The sequence below is a fragment of the Sus scrofa genome, chromosome 11 (genome assembly GCF_054392235.1).
Source record: "Sus scrofa isolate SSC_HxYL_T2T_F1_AM1 chromosome 11, Sscrofa_HxYL_maternal_Yorkshire_Landrace_v2.0, whole genome shotgun sequence".
Taxonomy (NCBI): domain Eukaryota; kingdom Metazoa; phylum Chordata; class Mammalia; order Artiodactyla; family Suidae; genus Sus; species Sus scrofa.
Window position 1 is genome coordinate 82217769 of NC_139393.1, and position 25627 is coordinate 82243395.

General features: G+C 41.9%; 1 protein-coding gene and 1 long non-coding RNA gene across 5 annotated transcripts in view; both read right to left on the reverse strand.

Annotated features, from left to right (window-relative positions):
* NALF1 (NALCN channel auxiliary factor 1) overlaps positions 1–25627 on the reverse strand; it is a 603416-nt gene that overhangs the window by 247818 nt on the left and 329971 nt on the right. The window lies entirely within an intron of this gene.
* On the reverse strand, positions 14487–20756 carry LOC146398717 (uncharacterized). 2 transcript variants are annotated; one of them, XR_014819940.1, is made up of 2 exons: positions 15166–20756; positions 14487–14889 (listed from the first exon to the last, which is right to left on the reverse strand). It is a non-coding gene; the product is annotated as an uncharacterized LOC146398717 (long non-coding RNA). The 2 variants fall into 2 exon arrangements; XR_014819941.1 differs by having other exon boundaries at positions 14487–14910; positions 15237–20737.

The window sequence follows — 25627 nt, forward strand, 5'->3', positions numbered from 1 at the left end:
AAGGTAACATCAAGCAGGTTGGTAGAAGAAGTAGGCGAAGAGAAATGTGACTTTGAGCCTGGTGTCGGGACCTTGGAGAGCACGGAGGTCACGACATCAACGTGGCCCTGCAGCTGGGAAGAGAGACGGGTGCTGGAATGTAGGTGAATGGACAAAGCTGTGTTTTCTGATGGCAGTCATGCTATTTTCAGGTCTTGGAAAACAGGAACTAATTTTATCATCCCAGCAACCTCCGGGTCTCATAAACATTCCACGTTTTCAAGATAAAAGACGAGGGACACAGAGGTTACCTAGAATTCCCAGGCAGCTGGACACGCAGGCAGAGTGCACTGCCTCCCACGACATTCACTGAGGGGCCGTGGCCACTTCTGGCCCTGGCAGTTTTCTTTGCAGTGTGTGGTGTTTTTCCAGGAGGAGGTGGAAGCTGAGAGACGGCGATGGAAGCATGTTATAAGGAAGACATGCACCCCGATGTTCACTGCAGCACCACTTACAGCAGCCAAAACATGGAAGCAACTGAACGCCCACGGACAGAGGAGTGGACAAAGCAGATGTGGCGCATCCACACGATGGAACACTACTTAGACGCAAGAGAAATGACGTCATGCCATTTGCAGCAACACAGATGGACCTAGAAATGATCATACTAAGCCAAGTGAGATGGTGAAAGACAAACACATTATATCACTTATATGCGGAATCTAAAAAAGGGGGGGGCACAAATAAACGGATTTGCAGATCAGAAATAGACTTAGAGACTTTGAAAAACTCTTATGGTTACCGAAGGGGACAGGTGGGAGAGAGGGATGGAGTGGGGTTTAGGACTGGCCTAGGCACATTACTGTATATGGAATGACTGGCCAACAGGGACCTGATTATAGCACAGGGAAATCTACCCAGTATTCTGCGATCATCTATGTGGGAAGAGAATCTGAAAGAGAGAGAGGGAGAGAAAGAGAGAGAGAGAAGCTAAAAGATGATGTAAGTATTGACTTACCTTCTACCGTTTCGGCCCCCACGCCCACCTGGAAGCCAAGCCCAGTTGCTGCATTCTAGTTAGCGCTCCGAATAGGAGCTAGAGTATAGCCAAGAGATAGACCTTAAAGAAATCTGCATTTCAAGCGAGGGGGGAAGCAAAAGAACCAAGTGAGAAAGACAGAGGAGGGATAATCAGAAAGGATGTGGGGAAACAAGAAAGAGCCATCCCAGAGCCTGGAGGCCGAGAGGGCCCAGGAAGGGAGGGTGGCTTCTGGCCGGTGTGGGGGAGAAAGTGCAGGGGATGGAGAGGACTCAGGAGAGAACCGAACACATGCACTTGAAAGAGCTGTTGAGCTTGAAGACAGCGATTATAAGAGAGCTGTTTTTCTGCAGTGATTCAGGAAACCCAGTTGTAAGGGGATGGACCACAGAGTGAGATGAGAAAACAGAAGTACTGAGTTAGGCTGCTCCCAGAGCCTTTTGGGGTTCGGGGATGATGCGGAGAGGGGAGTGTGGTTAATGCAGGGACAGGGGAACCAAAGGCCGAAGGGCTGCCCCATGTCTCGGGTGTGGCCAGGCTGTGGCCGGACCTGCTTTAAACCTGAGAAGTGGGATGGAGCTGGGTACCAGGAGGAGCCCTACTTACTGCCCATCTCATTAGGCATCAGCAATAGTTATAAACATAATTTGCAAGAAGATGAAAGAGTCCAAATTCACGTTGCCAATGCTAAATATTTTTAACTTGGAAAATATAGGTTTTGAGTTGGCTGTGAACATCTCCAACAACGAGCTCCATTGGAAAGGCTTTGTGCCCTGGAGATGATGTTTCAGTCCCTGGCTGTGCCAGATGGGGTGTGAGTCACAGCACAGGAAGTAACACTGGATTTCATATGATGTTGCTTATACAAAGGATGTGGCCCTACAGAAACCAGTTGCCCTGCAGATGAAAGGAAAATCCAGAGGGAGGCAATTAGGACGACTGTGCTCTGCTGAGCAGACCAGGAGCGTCGGACGCAGGCTGGGTCAGAGCTGCGAGGCGGGGCCCCAGGGATGGCAGCATCCTGCCAGCGCCGCGGCGGCGGAAACGTCTGCTTCTCTCAGGCCAGAATGCAGATGCCAGATAGGGAGACCCATGGTGAGACTTGCATAAAAGCATAGATTCGCTGGGGAGGGGGCCTGGGTGGCTGCGAGTTAATTAGCTCTCAGATCTTCCCTCCCCGGTATTAACATTGCGGGTGTCTAAAGATAGCATCTTTTGAAGCACACACGCTAGGTTAGATGAGCGTAAAGCTTTATAATAATATATTGTGTCCTGATCACTTAGGGGTTACAATCCTCAGAACATCAGCACCAAGCCAGGAGCCTGTGAAACAACATGAGCTCACGAAACGACAGGACGCAGTGTCATTTTAAAAATGGGTACAACAAGGAGCTCGTTTGAATAAATCCTTCAGGCTTTTCAGCCCCTTTTCACTTTTCCTCCAGCGTCTTTTTTTGGGGGAGGGGCTGGGCACGTGGAAGTTCCCAGGCCAGGGATGGAACCCGCGCCACAGCAGTGACCTGAGCCCCAGCAGTGACAACACCGGATCTGTAACCACTAGGCCAACAGAGAACTCCTCCTGAGCGTTTTTGCTCATTGTTCTCCTGGCTGTTCTTCCCACGTCGCTTGACACTTGAACGGATCTCCCTAACCCAGGAAGATTATTTCTTCCTGACTTCACTTTATCTCCTTGGCTTCTGATCATTTTCTTTCCTTTAACCATCAGACTTCTTAAATAAGTAAATTGCATAACTCCTTCCAATTTTCCACCAGTTTTGTCTTTTCCCTCCTTAAAAGGCACCTATGGCCCTGACGCTCAGCTAATTTCATACGGTCAGAGGCCAGATGCAGCCTCACTGGCCAAGCCCAGAGGGCTGTCTGCAGCCCTACATGCTGGGATGTCAATTCCAGAGTCCGGGCGTGGATGCCACTGCATCGCGCTCGCTTGCTCGTCTTCAGCGTTGCTGGTTTCCTTCCCTTTCTCTCCTGCCTTGTCAGGCATCCACGTGTCCCAGGTCATTGACCTGGTACCCCCCCTTGTCTCCTCCCTCGCCCCCCAGCTCAGGTCTTTGCTCTTAGCCCAGGACACCTCTGCCGTCTCTTCAAGTCCACCTCTCTTGCTCTAGAAGCACAAACACTCTTGGATCCACAGGCCACACTGGTCTGGCACAGGTGCTTTTGCTCTGATCTGGCACATTTTACTTAACACTGGGGCCTGATGCTTAAATTGGGAATTTTCGCATTCTGGCTTTTATTGAAAACATGAAAAATCTAGATAAATCTCTTCCTGACAACCAGCTCAACAGCATCCTTCTGGATGGAACACAGGCCTACGGCTTTACCCCAGAGGTTCCTCCTGGAACCTGCCCATCATTCCTGCAGAACCTGTTTCATGACTACTGTGGTTGTTCACGAGGAGTTTTATCTTTTTCTTTCTTTTCTTTTCTTTTTTTTGCCATTAGCAGGATGAAAGAAACTTACGTATTACTACTAACATATTATGTTTGGCTAGTGAAATTTTTTAAGTTAAATTAAAATAAAAGAGAATGTTTTTAAGGACCCATTTTTTCGTTTTACTCAGAAGTATAATACAGCGTATCCTAGTTAAATTAAGTACTTAAATGTTAATGCATATTAAGAATCATAAATAACATGAGACACCTCGCAATTCTGTAACTGACATAACTGGTGCCTTATTTTATAAAAAGGAGACTTATTTTCAGAGGCGTTTTAGGCCTTTACAGCAAAACCGAGTGGAAGTACAGAGATTTCGTGCTGACATACACGCAAGCCTCCCCACCAGGACATCCCCCATGCGGGTGGGGCAGCAGGTACAACCACCATCTGACGCGGACGGCCTGTCACCATCACCCAAAACCCAGGCTTTACATCGGGGTTCATGCCTGATGGTGTCCACTGCACTGGCTTTTGTCAAATGTGTGATGGCAAGTGTCCACCATCCTAGTGAAGGCAAGTAGCTTCAGGGCCTAAAAATCCCCTGTGCTCCGCCTGTGTCACCCCCACCGCACCCCCGCACCCCCGCACCCCCCGCAGCCCCCGCACCCCCGCCCCGTACGTAACCACGCATCCTTTTTACTGGCTCCATAGGTTTGCCCTTTCCGGAATGTCACAAGGCTGGAGTCGCACAGAACGCAGCCTTCGCACCCTGACTTCTCTCATCTAGAAACGTGTATTTAAGATTCCTCCACCTCGTCTCAGGGCTTCGCCACTCACTTCTTTCCAACACGAAGAGCACCCCCTGCGTTCATGGTTATTTACCCACTCACGCCCTGAAGGGCATCTTGGTGGCTTCCAAGATTTGACAATTATCCATAAAGTTTCTACACATATCCGTGTGCAGGTTTTTGTGTGGACATAGGATCCCAGCTCATTTGGGTAAATACCCAGGGGCACAACCGCTGGATTGTTTCACCTGACTTTTTTCAGTGCTTTCTTTCTGACTGCGGGAACGTCAAAAGGCAGCGGGGTGGACCTGGGGAGCTGTGGGGAGTCGGGGGCAGGGGGGCGCTTCTTCATTGACACAAACCATACACAAAAAAACCCCACTTCAGAAGCCCTGTCCCTGACACCAGTCTCTTTTTAATTCAGAATTAGAACACAAGATATTTTCCCACAACAGTGCAAAAAACACAGAAAAATGAAAGCAATGGGGAACATTCAGGAGACCCTGTCACCCAGATTTATGTTGCCCATGACGTGTATCAATAGTTTTTCAGAATTTTTTCTCATTTGAATAAACTCCCGTCTAAAGACTTAAGAAGCCATCATTTGGGACCAGCAGGAATCACCCAAATAAAGCACATGTTCTACGTGGATCCTTACGTTTTAATAAAATACGTAAGGATTCTAAACAACTGGCTTCACATCAAATTTTTACTACTTAGGATACAAACAGGGAAACTTTCTACCATTTGTGGCTTTCACAGCAGGAGTCTTATTTTCAGGGATGATAGATAATGTCTCGTGGCGTTTGATCTCCTTTTGTAGCCTCAGACCTCCTACAGGTTTTAGTTCAGAAAGATGAAACAGAACTTTCCCGTGCTCAGGACTCCTTTAACTCTAGGAAAAGTCTATAAGGACAGCAGGTAGGCAACCTACTCTCATGCTGACTTTTTCAAAAAATTATATTCAAAATCACGATAAACTTCCGAAGAGACCATCGTCTCGTTAAAGAGAAGAGACGTAAGAGGCGTGACCCTTCTCCCACAGATGCCGTCGGAGGAGGGCTTAGGTATGTCCCCTGCCATCACGAGGGCCGTATCTCAATGACTGTCTTTTCTGGTTCAGAAGGTTCCAAGGACAGCAGCTATATGGTATCCGTCGATGTGAGAGCATAAGGCCACTATCAGCAGGAAGGTGACACACAGAAAAACCCAAGGATCACGTCAAAGGACAGACTGTTTCCTTGTTTCATTTTTCCATTCAAGTTGCCCAAGTCCTGCTTTAACGCTAAAGAAATTTAAACCCAGCAGTTTATGGTATAACTTAAAGTAAAACCCCTCTAAAAGGCACAGGCACTTTAAAGACGTCTGTGGAAGATCAGATTTGGGCGGGACATTCAAGGCGTTTGACTTAACCCCTCCTTTCGTGGTCGCGTCACTAGCCCGTGATGGTCCGCTGTACCTGGGGGAAGCCCTGCTCAGGCGAGCAGGAGACTGTGAGAGAGCCCTGCAGCTCCCAGACACTCAGAGCTCATACTGGCACTGATCTAACTCATGAGATAACTTTTTCATCCTTTCTTCCCTCTTAAGTGTGCACCTAAAAACACTGTGCTGAGACCCAAGAACGTGGGGCAGGCAGAAAACGGGAAGGGATTTTCTTCCCTAACCTGGAAATCTTCCTGGAGTAAAACCTTATTGTTTAGACTCTTAGAGGATGTTTACTATTTGACCTGCTAAAGTGGTAACTGCATCTTTATAGGTTAAGATAAAAGAAAAGCATATACATGTTGCCAAGAACTGTATGATTTATTTGTTGCTCAAAGCCAAATGGCCAATAGAAGATGATATGAACAAATGCCAATAGGAGTCTAAGACAGTCTTCTAAACAAACGTTCTAACATTTGTTTGGGCTAAAAAAGCCCAACGAAGAAATACTTCCTAAACATGCTTCTACGGCTTTACTTAGTTTTGGCAAAATGCTTTTGCTTAAATTAAAAAAAATAGAAAACATTAAGAAAACCAGATTCTACAATGATACTGTTTCTACGGTATGTTGCTCTTATTTTCACTGACAGAGGAAGAAATATCCACAGCCCAAGACTGCACCCTACGAATGCTGTCTCGGCCCTGCAAGCAGGGCTTGTTTTGTTTTGTTTTGTTTTTCCTGCTGAATCTAAAGTAAGTAAAAGTCTCTTGTGTGTAAGAATATCGTTTCTAAGCTTTTTTTTTTTGCCATTTTTCTGACATCTTTTCTGTGTATGTGAACAGAAGTCTTGCATTTTGGAACCAAACCAAATGTTTAATTAAAAAGAGAAATGAATATTCCTTTGTATCTCACTTCTTTCATCTCAACCCCAAAGAGGCAGGAGTGGGAGGCGACAAGATGATAAATGGAAAAGCCACAAGCCCGGACATCTCCAGGGATTCACAACCTCCGCATTGATTCCCCAGGGGCACAGCTGTGCGTCACTCAGAGGAGGACTGTGCAACCGGAGGGGCTGGGAGGGGAGCTCAGCAGCCGGGGTTATCGACTCTTTACATAACACCCAATTATTTTTCTAATTTAACACACATCTCAAAAATCCTGAGACTTGGCACCAACCTCTAATATTATGAACTAACAACTGACTTTCAGGGTATTCTTCTATGCTAGAAGTAGGTGTGTTCTGTCCCCATATGCTTACTGCTTTTCTAGGCCTTTTGTTCTATAAAAGATGTTCCTGGGATCAAATTCAATTTCTGCAAAAGGTACACAGAATTCTGTGGTTAAGCAAAGCATTGATCTGTTTTGCACCTAGCAAATCTCACTATGGATTTTCATGTGGTGCTATCCTTTGTGAGGTGACACATATTATAGGTCGAAAATTACAGATATTATAGTTGTATACGGTATTTTAAATGCAAACTGTGTATATTGATAATAAAAATTTACCATAGATTAAAAAAAATTTTTTTTTGTCTTTTTGTCTTTTTAGGGCTGCACCAGCAGCATATGGAGGCTTCCAGGCTAGGGGTCTAATCAGAGCTACAGCCGCCGGCCTATACCAGAGCCACAGCAACACGGGGATCCGAGCTGAGTCTGCGACCTACACCTCAGCTCACGGCAACGTTGGATCGTTAACCCACTGAACAAGGCCAGGTATCGAACCCCCAACCTCATGGTTCCTCGTCAGATTTGTTTCCACTCTGCCACAGTGGGAACTCCAGATTTTAAAATTTGATTTTGCTTTTCTCTCAACTCATATTCCTAAAGGCAGGATTATTCTAACAATTATTTTTATTCTTTAGAGACTTATCTTTAAATGTAGGAACACTTCGACTAATGGCAGCATAATCTAATCATGGGCATTAGAAGGAAACATACTACGGTGGGGTTGTCTTAAATATAATCCTAAATTTTTCTTAAAAAGAATCTGTTGGCATGTGAGGGCACACCATTTAATATTTAATGTGGGACTTAAAGCCACATTATAAACTAGAGTGTAAAATCTGAATATACTGCATCTAAAAACCCAAAATTCGGAGGATTATTTTGTTAAAAGGGAGAACAAAACAAAAACTTGAACGCTCAATAAAGACCAAACCTATGGCTTAGGCTCTAAGTTCTCAGATTTATCATTGATATTTTTTAAGGTAAAAATAATGTATGCCTCTTTAAAAAATGAGATCCAAGCAAATTCTTTTGGAGAAAATTATGCTCTTTTGATTGGGTACAAAAAAATATAAATTGTAAATTCCGTTTTATTAATCAAAACTATTATGAACATGAAGTAACTGAAACTAGGTGAAATCATGCTATAATTTGCAGAAACATTCACTTGTACTGTCACTTACGAACTAAATCGCTGTAGAGAATATTAAACTCACTGTCCAGGTAAAGAAAATAAGATTTTAAAAATGCTTTTAGAAACACTCTTTTGTCTTTATATTGAACTTTCAAAATGCTTTATTCCACATAAACACTCAAAACAATCTTTTCTACGAAGTAGGAAGAATAAGAAATATATCTTTTTCTTGCATGCATGTTTTGCCTCCAACTAGGTCAGAGACGCTTTTAAGAAACTGTGTTTGCATTTTTTTTCCTTTTATTTATCCATTTCACTGCCTAGGTCACTAAGCATGCTCAAGTTTTCAAAACATGTTCTTTGAAAGATGCTCTTAAGATCCAACAAAACACTCAACTGAACTGAGTGAAGAAGGGTGGGCTGGCTTTTCCTTTTCACCTGTCTCAGGTCCCAGCCCTCCCACTCCCACCGCCTCCCAGACTGAGTTAATGAGAGGCAGGAGGGAGTCTTAACTCCTGTCTTTAGGCCACCACGTATTTAACACCTTGATGTTTTCCTTGGCTTCGTAAACACTGGTTCTCCCTTATCTATCTAGTTTCCTTTGCAATTGGAACCTTCCGAGGAAGCTTTTCTGTTTACCCATAAATGTGTGCCTTTTGCCATTCTGGGTGTTCCAAGTTAAAGTAAAGAGCAGTGTTGAATTTCCCTGCTTTGTGCAGTCACTGCAAATCACCCACAGTCTTTGAAAGCCTCTCAGGTAATCCAAAGAAAACAAATACAAAATCCAAAGCTTGAACCAATAGAAAGTTCATAGTTTGGCTAGTTCCCTAAAACAAAAGGAAAAATAAAAGAAACTTGTCTGTGAATTATTATTATCAATTACGAACCTGTACATATGTAGTGAATACTGCATACATGTCAAGAAAGGTTAGGTCATAATAGGAGAGTCAGAAACGCATTTATGGATTTATTCAACCACTTAAGAGAGATTGCTTGAGTGTAAATTGCCAAGTAGTGGGAAGACAGAAGAAACAAGCGTGTGAGATTATTGTAATAAAACACGGTGTGTAGCGAAGTTTTAAGTTCAGCAGGGCCAGGCGGTCTGAGCCCTGAACATTCCAGAAAAAGGTCTGTTTTAGGAGGATTGCCCTCTGACAGGCTCCTGGGGCATAACTTCTGAGCCCTGGGAAAGTCCTGCCTGGTAGCAGTTGATAAGGCAACCCCAAGGCCTGGGGCCACCCTGCATCAGTGGTTTAGCTCTGGGGGTTCGAGGCTGCATAGCTAAGGTCAGTCACTTCTGTGTGCCCCAATACAACCCCGACCGCAAGGCTGGGTGAGCTTCCCACTTGGGCACCATTTCACAGGCGCCTTGTCCTTGTTGCTGAGGCGTCAAGGCTGTGTCTTCAAGACTTCACTGGCGAGGACGCCAGGAAGCTGGCTCCGGGTATCTCCTGGGCCTCCCTCCGCGCGCGCGCTTTCCCTTTGCTGATTTTGGTCTGCAGCTTTTCACGTAAGAAACCATGACCGTGAGCACATCAGCTTCTCTGAGCCCTGCTACGAACCACCAGGCCTGAGGGTGATCCTGGGGCCGCCTGGCAGGAAGAAGCATGAGGACGGACCAAAGCGCAGAGGGAGGGAGACGTCTCCTTGGAGATTCGGGGACGGCATCAGGTAGAAGGAGACGTGGGGTCTGAATCTGAAGAGGAAAGGAAGGGGCCCTCATTTCTGCCTATTCACTCAAACCAGACACGGCGCTTCATGATTTTGCATAAATTCTTTCATTCGATCTTCACAGTGTTCCTTGATGTAGCAATTATCACGTTCACTTTGCGAACGAGGAAAACACACCGACAGGGGGATGAGAGACTCCCAGGTAGGTCTGTTAGATTCCACGTCCGTGTGTCCTTCATGGTCCTGGGGGCGTGGAGACACGTCCTACAAGATCTGCCGAGGAAGCTGTAAACGTCCAAAGGGGGCACAGAACAGAGTGAGAGGGAAGGATGGTGCTGGGCCAAAAAAGCCACGCATGTCCGATTTTGGATTTTACTCTGCAGGTGATGCAAATACACTGAATAAGGTGAACACTGAATAAGGTGAAAGAGAAAGATTCTTCGTTTTTGCCTTCAAAAAGGTTCTCAACTGAGAGGCATCGAAGGAGACTGGAAGATAAAACAAATGTCCAGGTGTCATCGTGCCATCTGGCTGGAGATAAGCTTCCATGGCACACGACAAAAGCAGTGGGACAGATGTTTGAAATGGAGGCCGGGCGGCTGTGGAGACCAGAGCTTTCCTGGGTTAAGAGACGTTTGGAAGAGAAAGGAAGAAGCATGGGTCATGCTTACACAAGCAGGAGGGAAAGAAGAGGAAAGGGAATTTTTTAAAAAGCAGTGAATGTGGTTATGAGCCCTTCCATCAAACCAGAAGCAGTGCTGGTTCCTGACATAATGGCTTGTAAGCCTCAGTTTCTTACCCGTGGATGCTCATAATCTAGTAGGAAAATGACATGTAAACAAGTCTTTTCAATCCTAGATCATGGAAGCACAGACCTGTGAGCAAAGAGCTATAAACACTGGAAACAGGAACTGCTACTCAGGCTTAGACCAGCCAGCCCATCTTCCCACGTCCCAGCCTACGTGCCCGACACCAGAACCCAGGTTCCCATCCAGCAGGCGGCTTAGATTCCCAGCTCTGCCATTTACTAAGCTATGGTACCTGGGACAGGCTACCAGTGTGCTACACGGCTCTATTTTGCCCATATGCAAAATAAAGGTTCTTTTATTTAGTGACTCCCATAAAAACTGACATACTAAAGTGACTGCTACACAACACTATCAAGTGACAGCTGGCTAGTACTACCATTACACATGAGAATGAATGAAATTTAAATGACAACTATTTGGCAATGGCATAGATGATGTATACACTGTCAGTGGGGGGAGTCAAAGTGTCATTGAAGTGACACAAGTAGTGGAGCTGAAAGTGTGAGTTCTGAATTCTTATGAGCTTTAGGTTGAATTTTTATGTCTGGAGAAATCATGCCAAGATTTGAATAAATGCACTACGAAATTTTAAAATAATTCAAGAATTATCTGATCTCTCTTCCCTCGTCATTACAAGCTGGACTTTTGACTTATTTTTTCAAAAAGGATTGACCCTACAATAGGTCAATGGAACTTCTTGCTTCCAGGAACCCAACAGTTGCTTCCCCTTTGTGGCCTATAGCTTCTAAAAATTCAGATTTTGAGCTGCCTGGTCCAGTCAGCAACAAGAAGAACTGGGGGCTGAGAATGTTTATTTGATGGGTCAAAGATTTATTCCTTGAGGTGAGGTAGGAAAAAAAAAAAAGCCAACAACATTAGGTCTTTGAGTTGGAGAGAATCTCTTTGTATCATAGTTTTGTGGAACTTACTGTGAAGTTTTTTGTTTTGTTTTGTTTTGTTTTTCCTTTCATGTATTCTCCATTTTTCTCCCATTTGGGGGCTGCTGGACAATGTGCAGATAGGGCGATGGTGTGGAATCTGCTTGCTGCTTCTCTCAAATTGCTCTATCAACTCATTTATTCCAATGTGCCTTTTCCTCATGCCCATGCTGTGGGGCCCCTAACAGATGATGCTTCATAGTAATCACTTACAGGCGTCACACCCTCTTCCACCAAAACCTCACGCAGTGTTTCTGACCCCTTCATTGGGATTTTTATTATTCTTTGTACCTACTACTTCAGTGTGCTCTTTAAACATAGGTGTAAATCCTGTAGGTATAGTATATGCCTCTGGCCATTTGAACGTACAGGGCAGGTCATGCTGTTCCATGAGAACATGGAAGCAGGTGAGTCCTGGAGACATTTCTATTACTAAGAGAAATGAAAAATATTGAGTTACAATCTGTTTAATTTTGGCACCTGACATAGATGTATATTTTCATTTCTGAAAGAGTAATTTTAAAATATGCCCCCAGTTCTCTAAAAGAGCTATTACTACTCTACATTCTCACATTTCTGGGTAAAATATAATAAAATTTTTCACAACCCAGCTATGAAGGAATAGCAGTGCATTCAGTCCTACATATTTCATACTTCAGCAATGCGGTGAAATCAAGCTACTGAAATCCACATAAAAATTCCATTATATTCTCATTCTTATGGCATAATTTTTTACGATTAATGAAAAGAAAGTACCAATTAAGAAGCTTATATTACTAATACTGCATTTAGCAGCAGAAATAGCTATATGAGAAGCAAATAAGATCACTGAAAAGTCAGATACTTTAAACTGTCAGTAAGGAGTTCCCGTCGTGGCGCAGTGGTTAATGAATCCGACTAGGAACCATTAGGTTGCGGGTTCGATCCCTGCCCTTGCTCAGTGGGTTAATGATCTGGCGTTGCCGCGAGCTGTGGTGTAGGTTGCAGACGCGGCTCGGATCCCTCGTTGCTGTGGCTCTGGCATAGGCTGGCGGCTACAGCTCCGATTAGACCCCTGGCCTGGGAACCTCCATGTGCCGCTGAAGCGGCCCAAGAAATGGCAAAAGGACAAAAAAAAAAAAAAAAAAAAAACTGTCAGTAAAATTTTTTTATCTGATTTAGCAATCAATATTCTGGAAATATTAAAGTCAGTAACTGTCATACTAAGAAAAGTAAAAGGCTATTCTTTACCTCTGTCTTGTACTAAGGAAAGGCATTTAATTAATGCAAATAAGAAACAAACTGCTAATGTTTTACAATTTGAATAAGAACAGTGCTAAATACTCTGGTGAGCTGAAGTGACTTTTGTTTCAATTTAATCCAACCCAACTTGTAAAAATTTATTTGTAATTACTTAAGGGGAAATGGAGGCCACTATGCCAAAACAATTTATTCCGTTCAAGAAATATTGACAGGTTCCAAGAAGAAGAGCTGTCCATTTCTCTACCCTCATCAATCTTAAAATCTGGATAAGAAAGAGCAACACGTAACTCTAGGACATGGCAGAATGAAATAAGTGACAAGAACGTCCTGCAGTAAATATTTAGAACCACAGCCCATTACCAGCCACACTGGTCAAAGCACTTAATCCACTTAAATTTTGCGCCTGAGTTCTTCACTTTAACACTATCTGCTATAAGACAAATACAGGAATAACACAAAATAACATGTGAATAGATACAGACCACTTAATACTTCTGGACAAAATAAATACACAAAAAACACCTTTTAACAAAGGATTGCAAGAGAGAATGATGAATAATTATATACCAATAAAATGGATACCCTCAAAGAAATAGACAAATTCCTAAAAATGTATACTCTCACAAGACTGAGCTTGGAAGAAATTGATGATATGAACAGGCCAATTGCCACTAATGAAATTGAATCAGTAATAAAGCAACTCCCGAAAAAACAAACATCTAAGACCAGACAGCTTTACTGGTGGATTCTACCAAACATTCAGAGAGGCGTCAACACTTACCCTTTTGAAATGTATGGAAATACCACATAACTGTGTCGCATATCAGGAACTAACACAGTGTAGTAGGTCAATGATACTCCAAAAGTAAGCAAACTCACAGAAAAAGAGATTAGATTTGTGCTTCCCAGGGGTTGGGGTTGGGGAGGGAAAATTGCATGAAGGCGGTCAAAAGATAGTACAAAATTCCAGCCATGAAAGAAATGAGTAAGGGATGTGCCGTACAACCTGGTAAATATGATGAAAGCTACTCTATGTTATACGTAAAAGCCATCAAGAGAGTACATCCTGAGTGCTCGTCAGTTCTTTTTCTTCAATTTCGCATCTACGTGAGATGATGGATGTTCGCTAGGCGCATTGCGATAGTCGTTTCCTGATGTATGTGAGTCACACCATTCATTATGTGGTATGTTGCACTTGTACGACGCCTAATGACAACTACATCTCCATCAAACCGGAAGAAAAACACCTTTTAATAAGTTACAGAGCTTATGAAATAGCAAGAGAGGACTCAAAAGTATAAACCCATAATGATGGTAGGTAAGTTGAAGACTGAAGATACGAACAAAGCACTTTGGAAGCAGAGACGAGGGAAAATACTATTGGCAAAATAATTATCTTATAGTTACATGTGTTTGGTATTGAATCAAAACACGCTAACGTACAATTATTGAAATGAATCTCTTTGATGATTCTTTAATAAATATACAAAAGTGTGCATAGAATGAAAAGTCTATAAAATATGGCATATTTGCTAAAATTTGAACTCAGTTCCTCAATAGAATTTTACCATAAAATATGAACTTTGATTTCTCCCAAAGCCCTTGAGGTCTTACTTTCACAGATACAGCCGTTTTTTTTTTACACTCAAATTTAAAATCCGCTCTATACTTGGCGAAAAGGCGAAAAAGTCTTAAAAGCTTCTCCTTTTAAGCAAGATAATTCCACTCTCGAGAACCTTTATTATTTTCCAACCTGAGCTACACAGAGTCTTTGAATATAGGCACTGAATGAGAGAGAAAACACTATGTTGCTTATAGATGATACTTCTTATAGATTATGCTTTCTTTTTTTTTTTGGCCGCATCCATGACATATGGAAGTTCCCAAGCTAGGGGTTGAATCAGAATTGTAGCTGCTGGCCTACACCACAGCCACAGCAATGCCAGATCCTTAACCCACTGAGTGAGGCCAGGGATCGAGGGATCAAACCCACACCCTCATGAAAACCAGTTGGGTTTGTTACCACTGAGCCACAAGAGGAACTCCCTAGACAATGCTTCTTAAAAGTGAGGGTTCTTATGGAAAATGTTGCTTATAGGTTCTGCTTCAAGTCCTATTCCTTAAGCTCATGGAGTAAGTCATACGATTTCTCTAAGTCTAACCATGGTAACAGAAAAAGTTGACATCTCTACTATGTAAATATAAAGGACATCTTTTTAATCAAGATACTTTTATGGCATATCACTCAGGGGATATAAGTCAACACTTGTGGTTGTTTTGATTCTCATAGTAATTATGAAAAATAAAATGAGGAGTTCCCGTCGTGGCGCAGTGGTTAACGAATCCGACTAGGAGCCATGAGGTTGTGGGTTCGATCTCTGGCTATGCTCAGTGGGTTAAGGATCTGGCATGAGCTGTGATATAGGTCGCAGACGCGGCTCGGATCCTGCATTGCTGTGGCTCTGGTGTAGGCCAACGCCTACAGCTCCGATTCAACCCCTAGCCTGGCAACCTCCATACGCTGCGGGAGAGGCCCTAAAAATGGCAAAAAGAAAAAACAAAACAAACAAAAAATCAAATTATTTTAAAACATGCTAGAATCATCGAGTCTTAGCTGGAGGAATCTAACAGCCTCCGATTCAGTTTTTTGCTTTGGTGCAGTTATTCCCAAGCCATTCATTTCTTAAGTTGCTTCTTTATTGATCTGACAGGTAGGTAGGTAGCATAGAGATGTTTCAAGCTCTCGATGCTTCAGATCAACTATTTCCACCTATTCATGTACGAAAGGAAAATGAGGCTTTATCTTATCTCTTGGGCAGAAGGTAAGTCTCAGCGTGCGAACTGCAGAGACTAGAGCGAAAGGCTCCTCTGGGCTGGAGATGATCATAAATGCTTGTTAAGAGAAATGTGCTCAACCTCAGGGCTATCAGCACAGTGCCTTGCCCTGCTCAGGTGTGACCCCTTACGAAAAATAAAAACAGAGCCCAGTCTGACTAAAACGCTCATTTCTAAGAAGCTACCTTCAGAATTATTCATCCACATGCACGTACAGACACGTATATTGTGCCCCTTGCCCAACTCATATTCGGAGGTCCTAACTCACCAATATGATGGCATTTGATGTGGAGTCTTGGGGAGGTGATTAGCTTTAGATGAGGTGCTGAGAGTGGGGCCCTCACACGAGACTGGTGTTTGTATAAGAGATCAGAGTGTGCTCACTCTCACTTTCTCGTTTCTCTCTCTCTCTCACCACGTGAAGACACAGCAGAAGCAAGAAGGAAGGCCCGCACCAGGAACTGAATCTGCTGGCACCTTGATCTCCCAGCCTCCAGAACTAGAGAAATAAATATCCCTTGTTCAGGCCACCCAGTCTATGGCAGTTTGTTTTAGCAGCCTGAGCTGACAAGGAAAATCTCTCTTTATTGAAGCAATCATTATAAAACTGAGGAAGCCGGAAAAACCTAAATGTCCCTTAATGGTCAATAGTTAAGTGCCCCCCCACCCCCCCTGCACAATAGAATCTGATGCAGACATGAACAACAGGAAGAGAATTCTGCGTGACTCATAGAGGGACACCCATGAAATATCTTTGATGCAAAACATGTGTATAATTACAGTATTTATATGGCTTATTGACACACTACCATATTTATATACATGTACAACAGGGTAACACCAAATTATTAATAAGTGTTTCCCTGGATAAGTAAGGGGCAATTTTCACTTTATATTCTGTACCTTTTTCTGTCAATCAAGATTTGGCAGAATATGTATTGTTTTTGCAATTTGAATATTAAGGTAAAAATAAATAGTTTATAATCAAGAAGGAAAAATAATTCACAGAGCTGGATACCTGTTCTTTAAAAACTATATGAGGCAAGGCGGGTTATGACATTTTGACATTAAGCCACTCTCATCCAAATCCTGCTGATAAAGCCATCCATCCTCAGAGATGCTGGGAAACAAATCCATGGATCTCTAGGCAAGGTATTTGAAGTTGCTGCCACCCAGAAAAAGAGAACAAAAGGTTCTCATTAGAGGACGAGGAGGGGCATGGAATTTTGCGTGAGGAGACTAGCAGAGCTGGAACACAAGAGGCACACGAAACAACAGGCTGCAGTCCTCTAAACCTTGCATTCGAATTCAACTCTCGTTCACTGCATATATGTGGAAGGCACTGTGCGAGAAGGTTCCACAGATAGTATTTTGTTTTCATACATAAGGTGTTAATTATCCTAAAGTGATCAAATGCCCAGGTGATCTTGGGAAAGGATTTATTGTAGGATAAGAATTTATTTTTAGGATAATAAGAATTTATTCCTCAAATCAATATTTTAAAGATGCCTTTGAAGAGCCAAGTAATAAACTAATGAAAATAAGTGTAATTATAACCTAATTTTATTTTAGAAACTGTTAGAGAAATTCTCAAGGAAATTATTGTCTCTTTCATTTCAATGAAATGGACACAATTAAATCAGAAAGTAACAGAGCTTGAGGGAGAAATTATTGCCTCACAGAAGCTCCTTACTGAGAGTTGTTCAACCAACACTCCGTAGGAACTCACAGAGAAACACTTGCCCTAAGCCTCTGCCCAGTGTAAAAATACACATCTCTCTGTATTCTTTTTAATAGAGAAAGGAGTAGAAATGCTAGGAGGAATGAGAAAGAAAGCAGTCCATTACCCAATAACTCTGTGCGGCTGGGGATGGACTCTTTGAGAAAAGAAGATTCCAGGTCTGCAGACAACCACATTCTTTTGGGAGGTGAATTAGAACTCAGTCTACACATTGAATCTCCAAAAGAAATAAAAAGTTCAAACTCGAAAGCATTTAAGATTAATACAATTATTTTGGGGAGTGGCTTCCTCAAGTTACAAAGAAAGCTCTGTACTTGCAGGCAGCAGGCACTGTCATGTCGAATTTGACATTTTATGGATACAAATTACTTACCTTGAGCTCAGATTTTTGACCTGTGAACCACTCACCAAAGAAAGTGGTTGTGAAATACGATATTCTGAACTGGCAGGCTATGTGGTAGAAAGAGCTATAACACACAGGTTTCAAATGTTTTATTTCCATCATCAGCTCTCTGTTCATATCCTTAACCATTTGAGCATATTTATTCTCAAGCATAAAACGTAAGAGAAAACTAAACTAGATCAAATTAAAATTTGGCTACAAAAGTATATAATCATGCTTTTAAAAAATCAGTGATAATATTAAAGAAATCCAATTATTTTAAATGTATTATAAGAAACTTGATGATCATTCCAAGAGTAAGAAGGCTAACGTGTTTCTTTGATATTTGAGTAATATCAAATCATCCAAAACATTTAATCTTTCATAGAGCAGTGAATAAAGTATAGGCAAATTTTGGTCATTTTGCTACTTTTGCTACTTTTGTTTGTATAGCACACCTCAATTTAAACACGTAGAGTGTGGGTGTCTGCATTGTCTCACTGGGCTATGATCACAGATTTATGCTGGAATCCCTAAAAGAACTCACCCCACAGAAATCCTCTGGCAGCAGAGACAACCACAGAGACCCTCTGCTGGGTCAATTAACAGAAGTGTTCCGGTAACGAGCCAAGAGGTGTTTAGGAACTCAGGGATCAATTAAGGCATAAGTCAACAAACAACTGAGGAGAGTAGCTGGAGCATTTAAGTGGACAGCTATTCTTTTAAAAATGTAAATCATTTAATGCAATTTCAAAAAGTATTTTCACGTGAATGTGTGAAGCTCTTACTAATGGCATCTGCAGTCAGGGAAACTGAGTCAAGAAATGAATCCAATGAAATAAATGAAAGTCATCTTTGTCCCCTATTTCAATAATAAAAAAAAAAAGTACAGTTAATTTTTCAATTAACTACTGAGAACTTGGACCACGAGATATTCCATAGTTTAATTAACAGGGCCAAGCTTTAGACCTTCTATATCAACATCACTTTATCATTTGTTCCAGCAAAGTCTTGCTCAAAGAAGATAAGGCTGTAGGCCAGTAAATAACATCATTGCTTCCTTCAGGAGCTTTTCCCAAACTAACAGACTGCTCAAATAGCCCCCACTCTAACAAAAAAAACTGTTTATAAATTACTTGCTTCAAGACACTGGTCTTTCTGGGTCTATCAATCCTTAATTAAAGTATCGTTCAAGAACAAAAACAAACAACAACAACAACAACAAAAGTTAAGGAGTTCCCTTTGTGGCGCAGTGATTAATGAACCCTGAGGTTGCGGATTCGATCCCTGCCCTTGCTCAGTGGGTTAAGGATCAGGCGTTGCCGTGAGCTGGGGTGTAGGTCTCAGATGCGACTTGGATCCTGCGTTGCTGTGGCTCTGGTGTAGGCCGGCAGTTACAGCTCCCATTAGACCTCTAGCCTGGCAACCTCCGCTGCCACAGGAGCGGCCCTAGAAAAGTCAAAAAAAAAAAAAAAAAAAAAAATTATTGTGAACTTGCCCCATTCTGAAAGACTCATTTTAAATCCAAGCCCGGGCCTCAAAAGCCCATATATTTCCAACTATGGGTCAGTCCTTTATTTATTTCTTGTATTTTTTTGTCTTTTTAGGGACACAGGCAGGGCATGTGAAAGTTCCCAGCCTAGGGGGTCGAATCAGAGCTATAGCCACTGGCCTACTCCACAGCCACAGTCACAGCAGGATCTGAGCCGCATCTGTGACCTATACCACAGCTCATAGCAATGCTGGATCCTTTAACCTACTGAGTGAGGCCAAGGATGGAGCCCATGTCCTCATGGGTACTATCAAGTTCATTCCCACTGAGCCACAGTGGGAACCCCTAGTCTGTCCCTACGCTGCTGAACAACTTTGCCACGGGCTCTCCCCATGGTGGAGGTAACGAACGAACCAAGCTTTGTTTGGTCAAAAGGTTGGTCTTGGGCCTGGCCAAGATGGCCTTGATGTTCCTTTTGTGTCACAAAACTTCAGAAAGGGCCTTCCAGATTCTAGGCCCCTGACCTCCCTTTTCTTGCAGCTGGTAAGTGAAACCCTTTCTCTGCTCCTTTGAGATGTAAATCTTTGTAAAAGATTACAAAGATTCCTCTTGCCACTTCTCCCACCCAAGAATGTCTTTCTTCTGGAGCTGGGAGCCATCCTTTTGAAGTGTAAACATCAGGGGAGCTACCTCATCTTCCAGTCTCCAAGGGAGGAGAGTGGACTAAATACCTATAAATTGTAACAGTACTCACTGTCATGGAAAGTTTTGCTTTTCCTCTTTGGAAGGACAATCAGCCTAAAATCCAATCCTTGTCCTCTAGCTCTTAAAAACCCTCTGTCCTTTAGTTTGACCAGAGTTGAGTGCATGCTTTATTCTGGCCTTTCTCCATTATTGCAATAAGCCTTGAATAAAGTCATCCCAGCCCGTTTAGCATCATTAGGTGCAATTTTTGCTTTGGTGTGTGGTCTTTCAGGTATTTGGCATTCAACATTCATTTTCTCACATGGAAAATGTACATTTCTAGTGCACAACTCAAACATGCTTCTGGAAATGAATATTAAGATTCCTAAATGTAGTTTTCATTTCTATTTGGACTTTATTTTTATTTCCTCAGAGAAAGCGACATAATTTGATTACTCAATGTAATCAATGAATATTTTAAAAGATTTGAAACAAATGCTTCAGATTATTTACAAATGCAATATAATATATCAAGCAAGGTATAGGAGACCTGTGAGACTGTAGGTAATCATATTTTCCATTATTTATTAAATATTTAATAAGTGGCGGGCATTGTTCATTGTGTTCATTTATTTAATATTCACAAAACCCTCTGAAGTTGATTAAATTATTACTTCCCTAATGCAGACTTAAAAAAGAGAGAAGAGAGTGGTCATGGAACGTGTCCAAATAATAGAGAAAAGCCCCACAAAGAAAGTCTGGTTGTTGAGTCTGTGTTTAAACCACTATGCTATACTTACTCTTTTCCTTATGGTTAAATGTTTAGATTTATTTTTTATTAATTTTCATTAATTGTCTTTTTGCTTAACTGGAGAAGTTAAAGAAACTCTGCCTTTTTTTTTAGTTTTCACTAAAACCATGGATTTGTATCAGCTCATTCCAAAACATTCACTATTATATAAATATATTTTACAGTTGTATTGAGTATTCAAAATACATATTTGAGAAACACATAAGATCTTGAGAAACAAATATACTCATTCCAGATTCTAAAATAAAATAATTTCTGGCTGTTCAGGAAAGTTCCACTTCAAAAGTGTCTCTAGAGTTTTATCACACAGAACAGCTAGTAAACCAGGAGGACTGAATAGTCTTCACATCAAAGTCACTTTTTTATTCAAATGAGTTCTGACTATCAAAGGAAGCACTGATGTTGGCAGTTCCGGACTTCTGCAGAAGACGCCCTTCAGGTTGGCCCACTGAGCCGGGGGAGGACCAGCCACCCCACTTCCCGTCCATCCCCTCCCGCCTTGCCAAGGCTCTCCGGTGTTTCGAGCATCTTAGCTCTCTGATTATATGAACTGACAATGTAAAATCCTCAAGATATCTAACGTACAGTCAAGAATCGCCTGTCGGGAATTTCAAAACTCCTGACACCATAACTACAAGCCTTTTATGAAACCTTGGCTTCATTATATCTTGGTCTTGTACTGGTTTTAGGCTCACATTCAAGAAATACCAACATTATAAGCATCTCCCATATTGTGAAATAGTTTCATTATTTTAACATAGCTGTCAAAGGAGACCCATTCTATCTAATCACGCCCTCTTCCACGCCAGCTTTTTTTAGACACATTTGTCACTGGCATATATTCCATATGCATCTACTTTGGTAACTGTGACATTTTGCTCTTTGGTGATTAGAACTGTTAAACAGTTAATTTCTAAACTGAACTGAAGTGCTAGATGGGATTTTAAATGAGATCTGTTCCAGGAAAAAAAGGAAAAAAAAAAACTTGGAAAAAGGAATAGCTAATGTTTCCTTTCTAGTTATGAACATCACTAACTAACATTCAGAGTCTCAAGGAGGATCTGTGCTCCTACAGTTTAAGCCTACTATAGAACAATATTTCAGACATGAGAGGTGACAGTCATGTATCTGAAATTTGCCGGTAACTTTTTTTAAATCAAAGTGGATTATTTTTAAGAACGCAGGAAGAAATGAATATTGTGGAAAGAATGAGTCATTTTTCGAAAGTCATGCACTAGTACTGCCATTCAATTTTTTTTCTTTCTTTCTCTCGCCTTGTTTCTTTCTCTAAGTTTTACCTTCCAGAAAAATGACTGCAACATCAAGCATAACACTGAAACGCAGGAAAATGAACCAGTTAAAGAATTTCTGGCACTGTGTAGTGCAGGAGAGTATGTATACATACTTCAAAAAGTACAATTTTCATGAAGATCGAAACATACTAATCAGTCGAGGGGAATTACTTTACTCAAAACATTGAGCAAAACATCAGAGCCAAATCAGGTTATTGCAAGCCAGCTTATTTTAGCAGGAAGCATGACTGTGGGCATGGCCCCTCCCTACCTTGGAGGACAGCTGGGCTCAGTGAGGTGAGGTAGCTGGACCTGTGGCTGGCAAGTGGAGGAGCCAGACAGAAACCAAGCCCACCAACCTCTTCTAATAACAACACTCATCTTTCTTCTCTGGAGGTTAAGCTTACTCATTAGCTAAATCACTCATTTGCTAAGCCATTCATTTGCTAAATCATCCTAGCTTATCTCCCTCGCAGTATTTTGACTCAAAAGTGTTCTTCAGTAAAATTCCACATGCTACACGCCAGGAATCGTTGGGGTCTCTACAGAACAGTCAAATCTGTTTATATGAAAGGCCTACTATACTTTTTATCTGGATCTAAAATGAAGCATTTTAGAACTTAAATAGAGATTACATATGAGATAAGGTAAGATTTGGGGCTCTAAGTATTTACTAACCATAGGATTGCCAGAAAATCTAATTTTTAAACAAAATAAATGGATGAAGGCATTCTCACGTCTTTTGATTTAATACACCTGCTAATTCTACTTGCTGTACTCTAAAAATATTCCCAAGTCAAGCAAATGAGGGGTAAAGGCTTTGTTCACTTGATACTGAAGTAATAACCCCTGATGTTACTGAGGATCAGGATCTGAGTTCTAGTCCTTCTGACCATCCAAAGAGGTTCTCAGACAGCGTTGGAGCCTTTAAAACAAAGATCTTCTCTTTCATTAATCGTGTTTAAACCAATCTGACAAACATACAACAATTGGATGGATTGCTAAAAGTCTGATTAGTGCAACTAGAAAGCAATTACATTACCATTGATATCAAGAGAAAGCCACTGAGAAAGTGTTTATTGCATACATCGTTGAAGGAATTTCCTGCCATGAAACTTCTACGACTGAAAATTGCCCATACCTAAAATTACTAACAATGAAAGACTATCTTGAAACAGTTTTGCTACAAATAAATCTTTGTCACAGCAGTCTACCTGAAATGATTTAATCATCTAAAAGGCTTTTCTAACTGTCCTTTCCAACTCTGATGGGAAGAGAAAAAACCCTGGACTTCCGGTTGGGGCTCAGCGGTAACCATCCCGACTGGTAACCATGAGGACTTGGCTTTAACCCCTCGCCCCACTCAGTGGGTAAAAGATCTGCCGTCGCCATGAGCTGTGGTGTAGGCCACAGACACGGCTTGGATCCCGCGTTGCTGTGGCTGTTGCATAGGCTGGTAGCTGCAGCCCCGATCCCACCCCTAACCTGGGAACTTCCATATGCCATAGGTATAGCCTTAAAGACAAAACAAAACAAAACAAAACAAAAAAGAAGAAGAAAAGGAAAATGAAACCTGATGATAACGTTCTTTGTCTATTAAAATGGGTTGTTACTGCATAAAAGCAATCACATGGAACCAACCATTCTTTATGGTACTTCTCCCCAATGTATGTAAACAGATACACTGAATTTGACTTTCCAGGTGATTCTGTAATTCAATTAAAATGATCCATTAAGCACCTATTAGGTGAAAGTTACTACTGGAGGATAAAGGATGAGAAGACTAAGAGTCCGGTACAGCAAAGAGAGTGAAAATCCCGAGGAAAGCAGTGTGAAGTGCTCAGGGGCTTATGGGGAATGCTGAGTGGGTCTTATTAGCCTTAAAAGTAACACTTCTTGGCAAAGGAGGTATCTGATGGGGGCCTTGGTGGATCAGGAGTTTTGAGAGAAGTCCTCTGCTCCACGACAATGTCATTTTTGCACAGTTCGACCTGATGAAATCATAGAAAACCATGAGCTTTGGAGGAAGTGGAGGCTGTGGACTTAGGCCGTGGGGAAAGTGTTCAGTTATCCCCCGTTTCTCTCATCCGCATGAAATTGATGATTTCAGCATGGTGGTTACCTTCATGTCTGCTTAGTTAGGCTACAGTGCCCAGATATTTGGCCAAACACTGGTCTAGATTTACTGTGAAGGTGTTTGTTACGCGGCAATGGCCTCTGAATCAGTAGACTTTGGGCAAAGCAGATGACACTCCATAATGTGAGTAGGTTGAAGACATTCAAAGAAAAAGACTGAGGTACCCCCAAAGAAGAGGGGATCCTGCCAGACTCGAGAATGCATCATCAACTCTGGCCTCCCACCTGCTGCCTGTCCAGCAGATTTTGGACTTGCCAGACTTCTTCACAACTGTGGGAGCCAATTCCTTAAAATAAACTTCTCTCTCTCTGTCTGTTTCCCTCTCTCTCTTTCTCTCACACACATGCACACACCCATACCCACCCACCCACACACATCCTATTTGTTGACTTTCTCTAGAGAATCCTAAATAATACACTCAGGCACCCCAATGACTATGTTGCTTCTCAATCAAACAAGTTTTATAATATCCTTCTATGTCTACAGGGAAGCAGAGAATTCAAATATAGGACAAAGAACTTTCAAGTAAGAAAAGGGGAATGGAAAAAGAGAAACTGCATCATTTCATTTTGGGTAAAGTGGGCAGCCACCTTTTATAGAACAGATGAGAAATGTCTTTTAAGCAGGATAATTAATGTAAAAGTATATATTAAATTATTTCTCAGCAAGCGCTGAGGAAGCGGCCTAGAAGAATTGCCCTGGGAAAACAGAAATGCATCTTGGCCCAGATCAACACGGGGAATGGAGAGTGGTCCTACTTGGAAGAAAAATCTGGGGATTTAGAGAGGTACGAGGAAAAAGAATACAAGCAACACCAGTCCCAGGGCAGTTCCCTAAGCCATGGTGGCCAAGTTCCTTACGAAGATTAATTTGAGATGTAAACCACAATCTCCTCATTCTCCTTCCCAATTAGTGTTCTGTCACCCTCCTGACCTCAGGTCCAAGGAACTCCTCCAGAGAGGCGCTCTCTGACTCCATGCTAGGGCAGCCCCACTAAATGGATGGGGGATGTCAGGTGTTGGTCAGATTATCATTAGCGCCTACCTCCTGGACAGCACCTGGGCTCCCGTATACAAATGTACGGCACCGATGGTGTCTGTTCTCATTGACCCCGGATCATGCGCGCTTACTCAACAGCCATTGGTTAACACAGGGACCCATGAACACTGTATAATCAGCATGATGAGTGCTTTAAGCTGACTTAGGTATAATGCATAGAAATACATAATTTCTTTGATTCTAAGATAACTTCAGCCATTGCATCTTAACATTTCTGAAGCTTAGTTGTGTAATAAAATTAACAGCTTGTCACATTCTATATATTTTTTTTAGTTTTATAATTGACAGTATATTTGATTTGATGAAATGCAGTGTATACTTGGTTTTAATCTCTTCAGATTTCCACCTGTAACAGAGAAATCGGTTTTGTTAAAACAACTAAAGCAGCAACTGTAAAATATTTCTCATCTTTTTAGTCTCCAGATACAAATATAGGCCTTCAAAGGAGGCAAACACAAGAAAAAATAAACTTCAGATTATTTTAGGACTAGATTAATTTTTTATATTATGAAATTTTTGTTGAAGAGCTTGGAACCAATGATTATTATT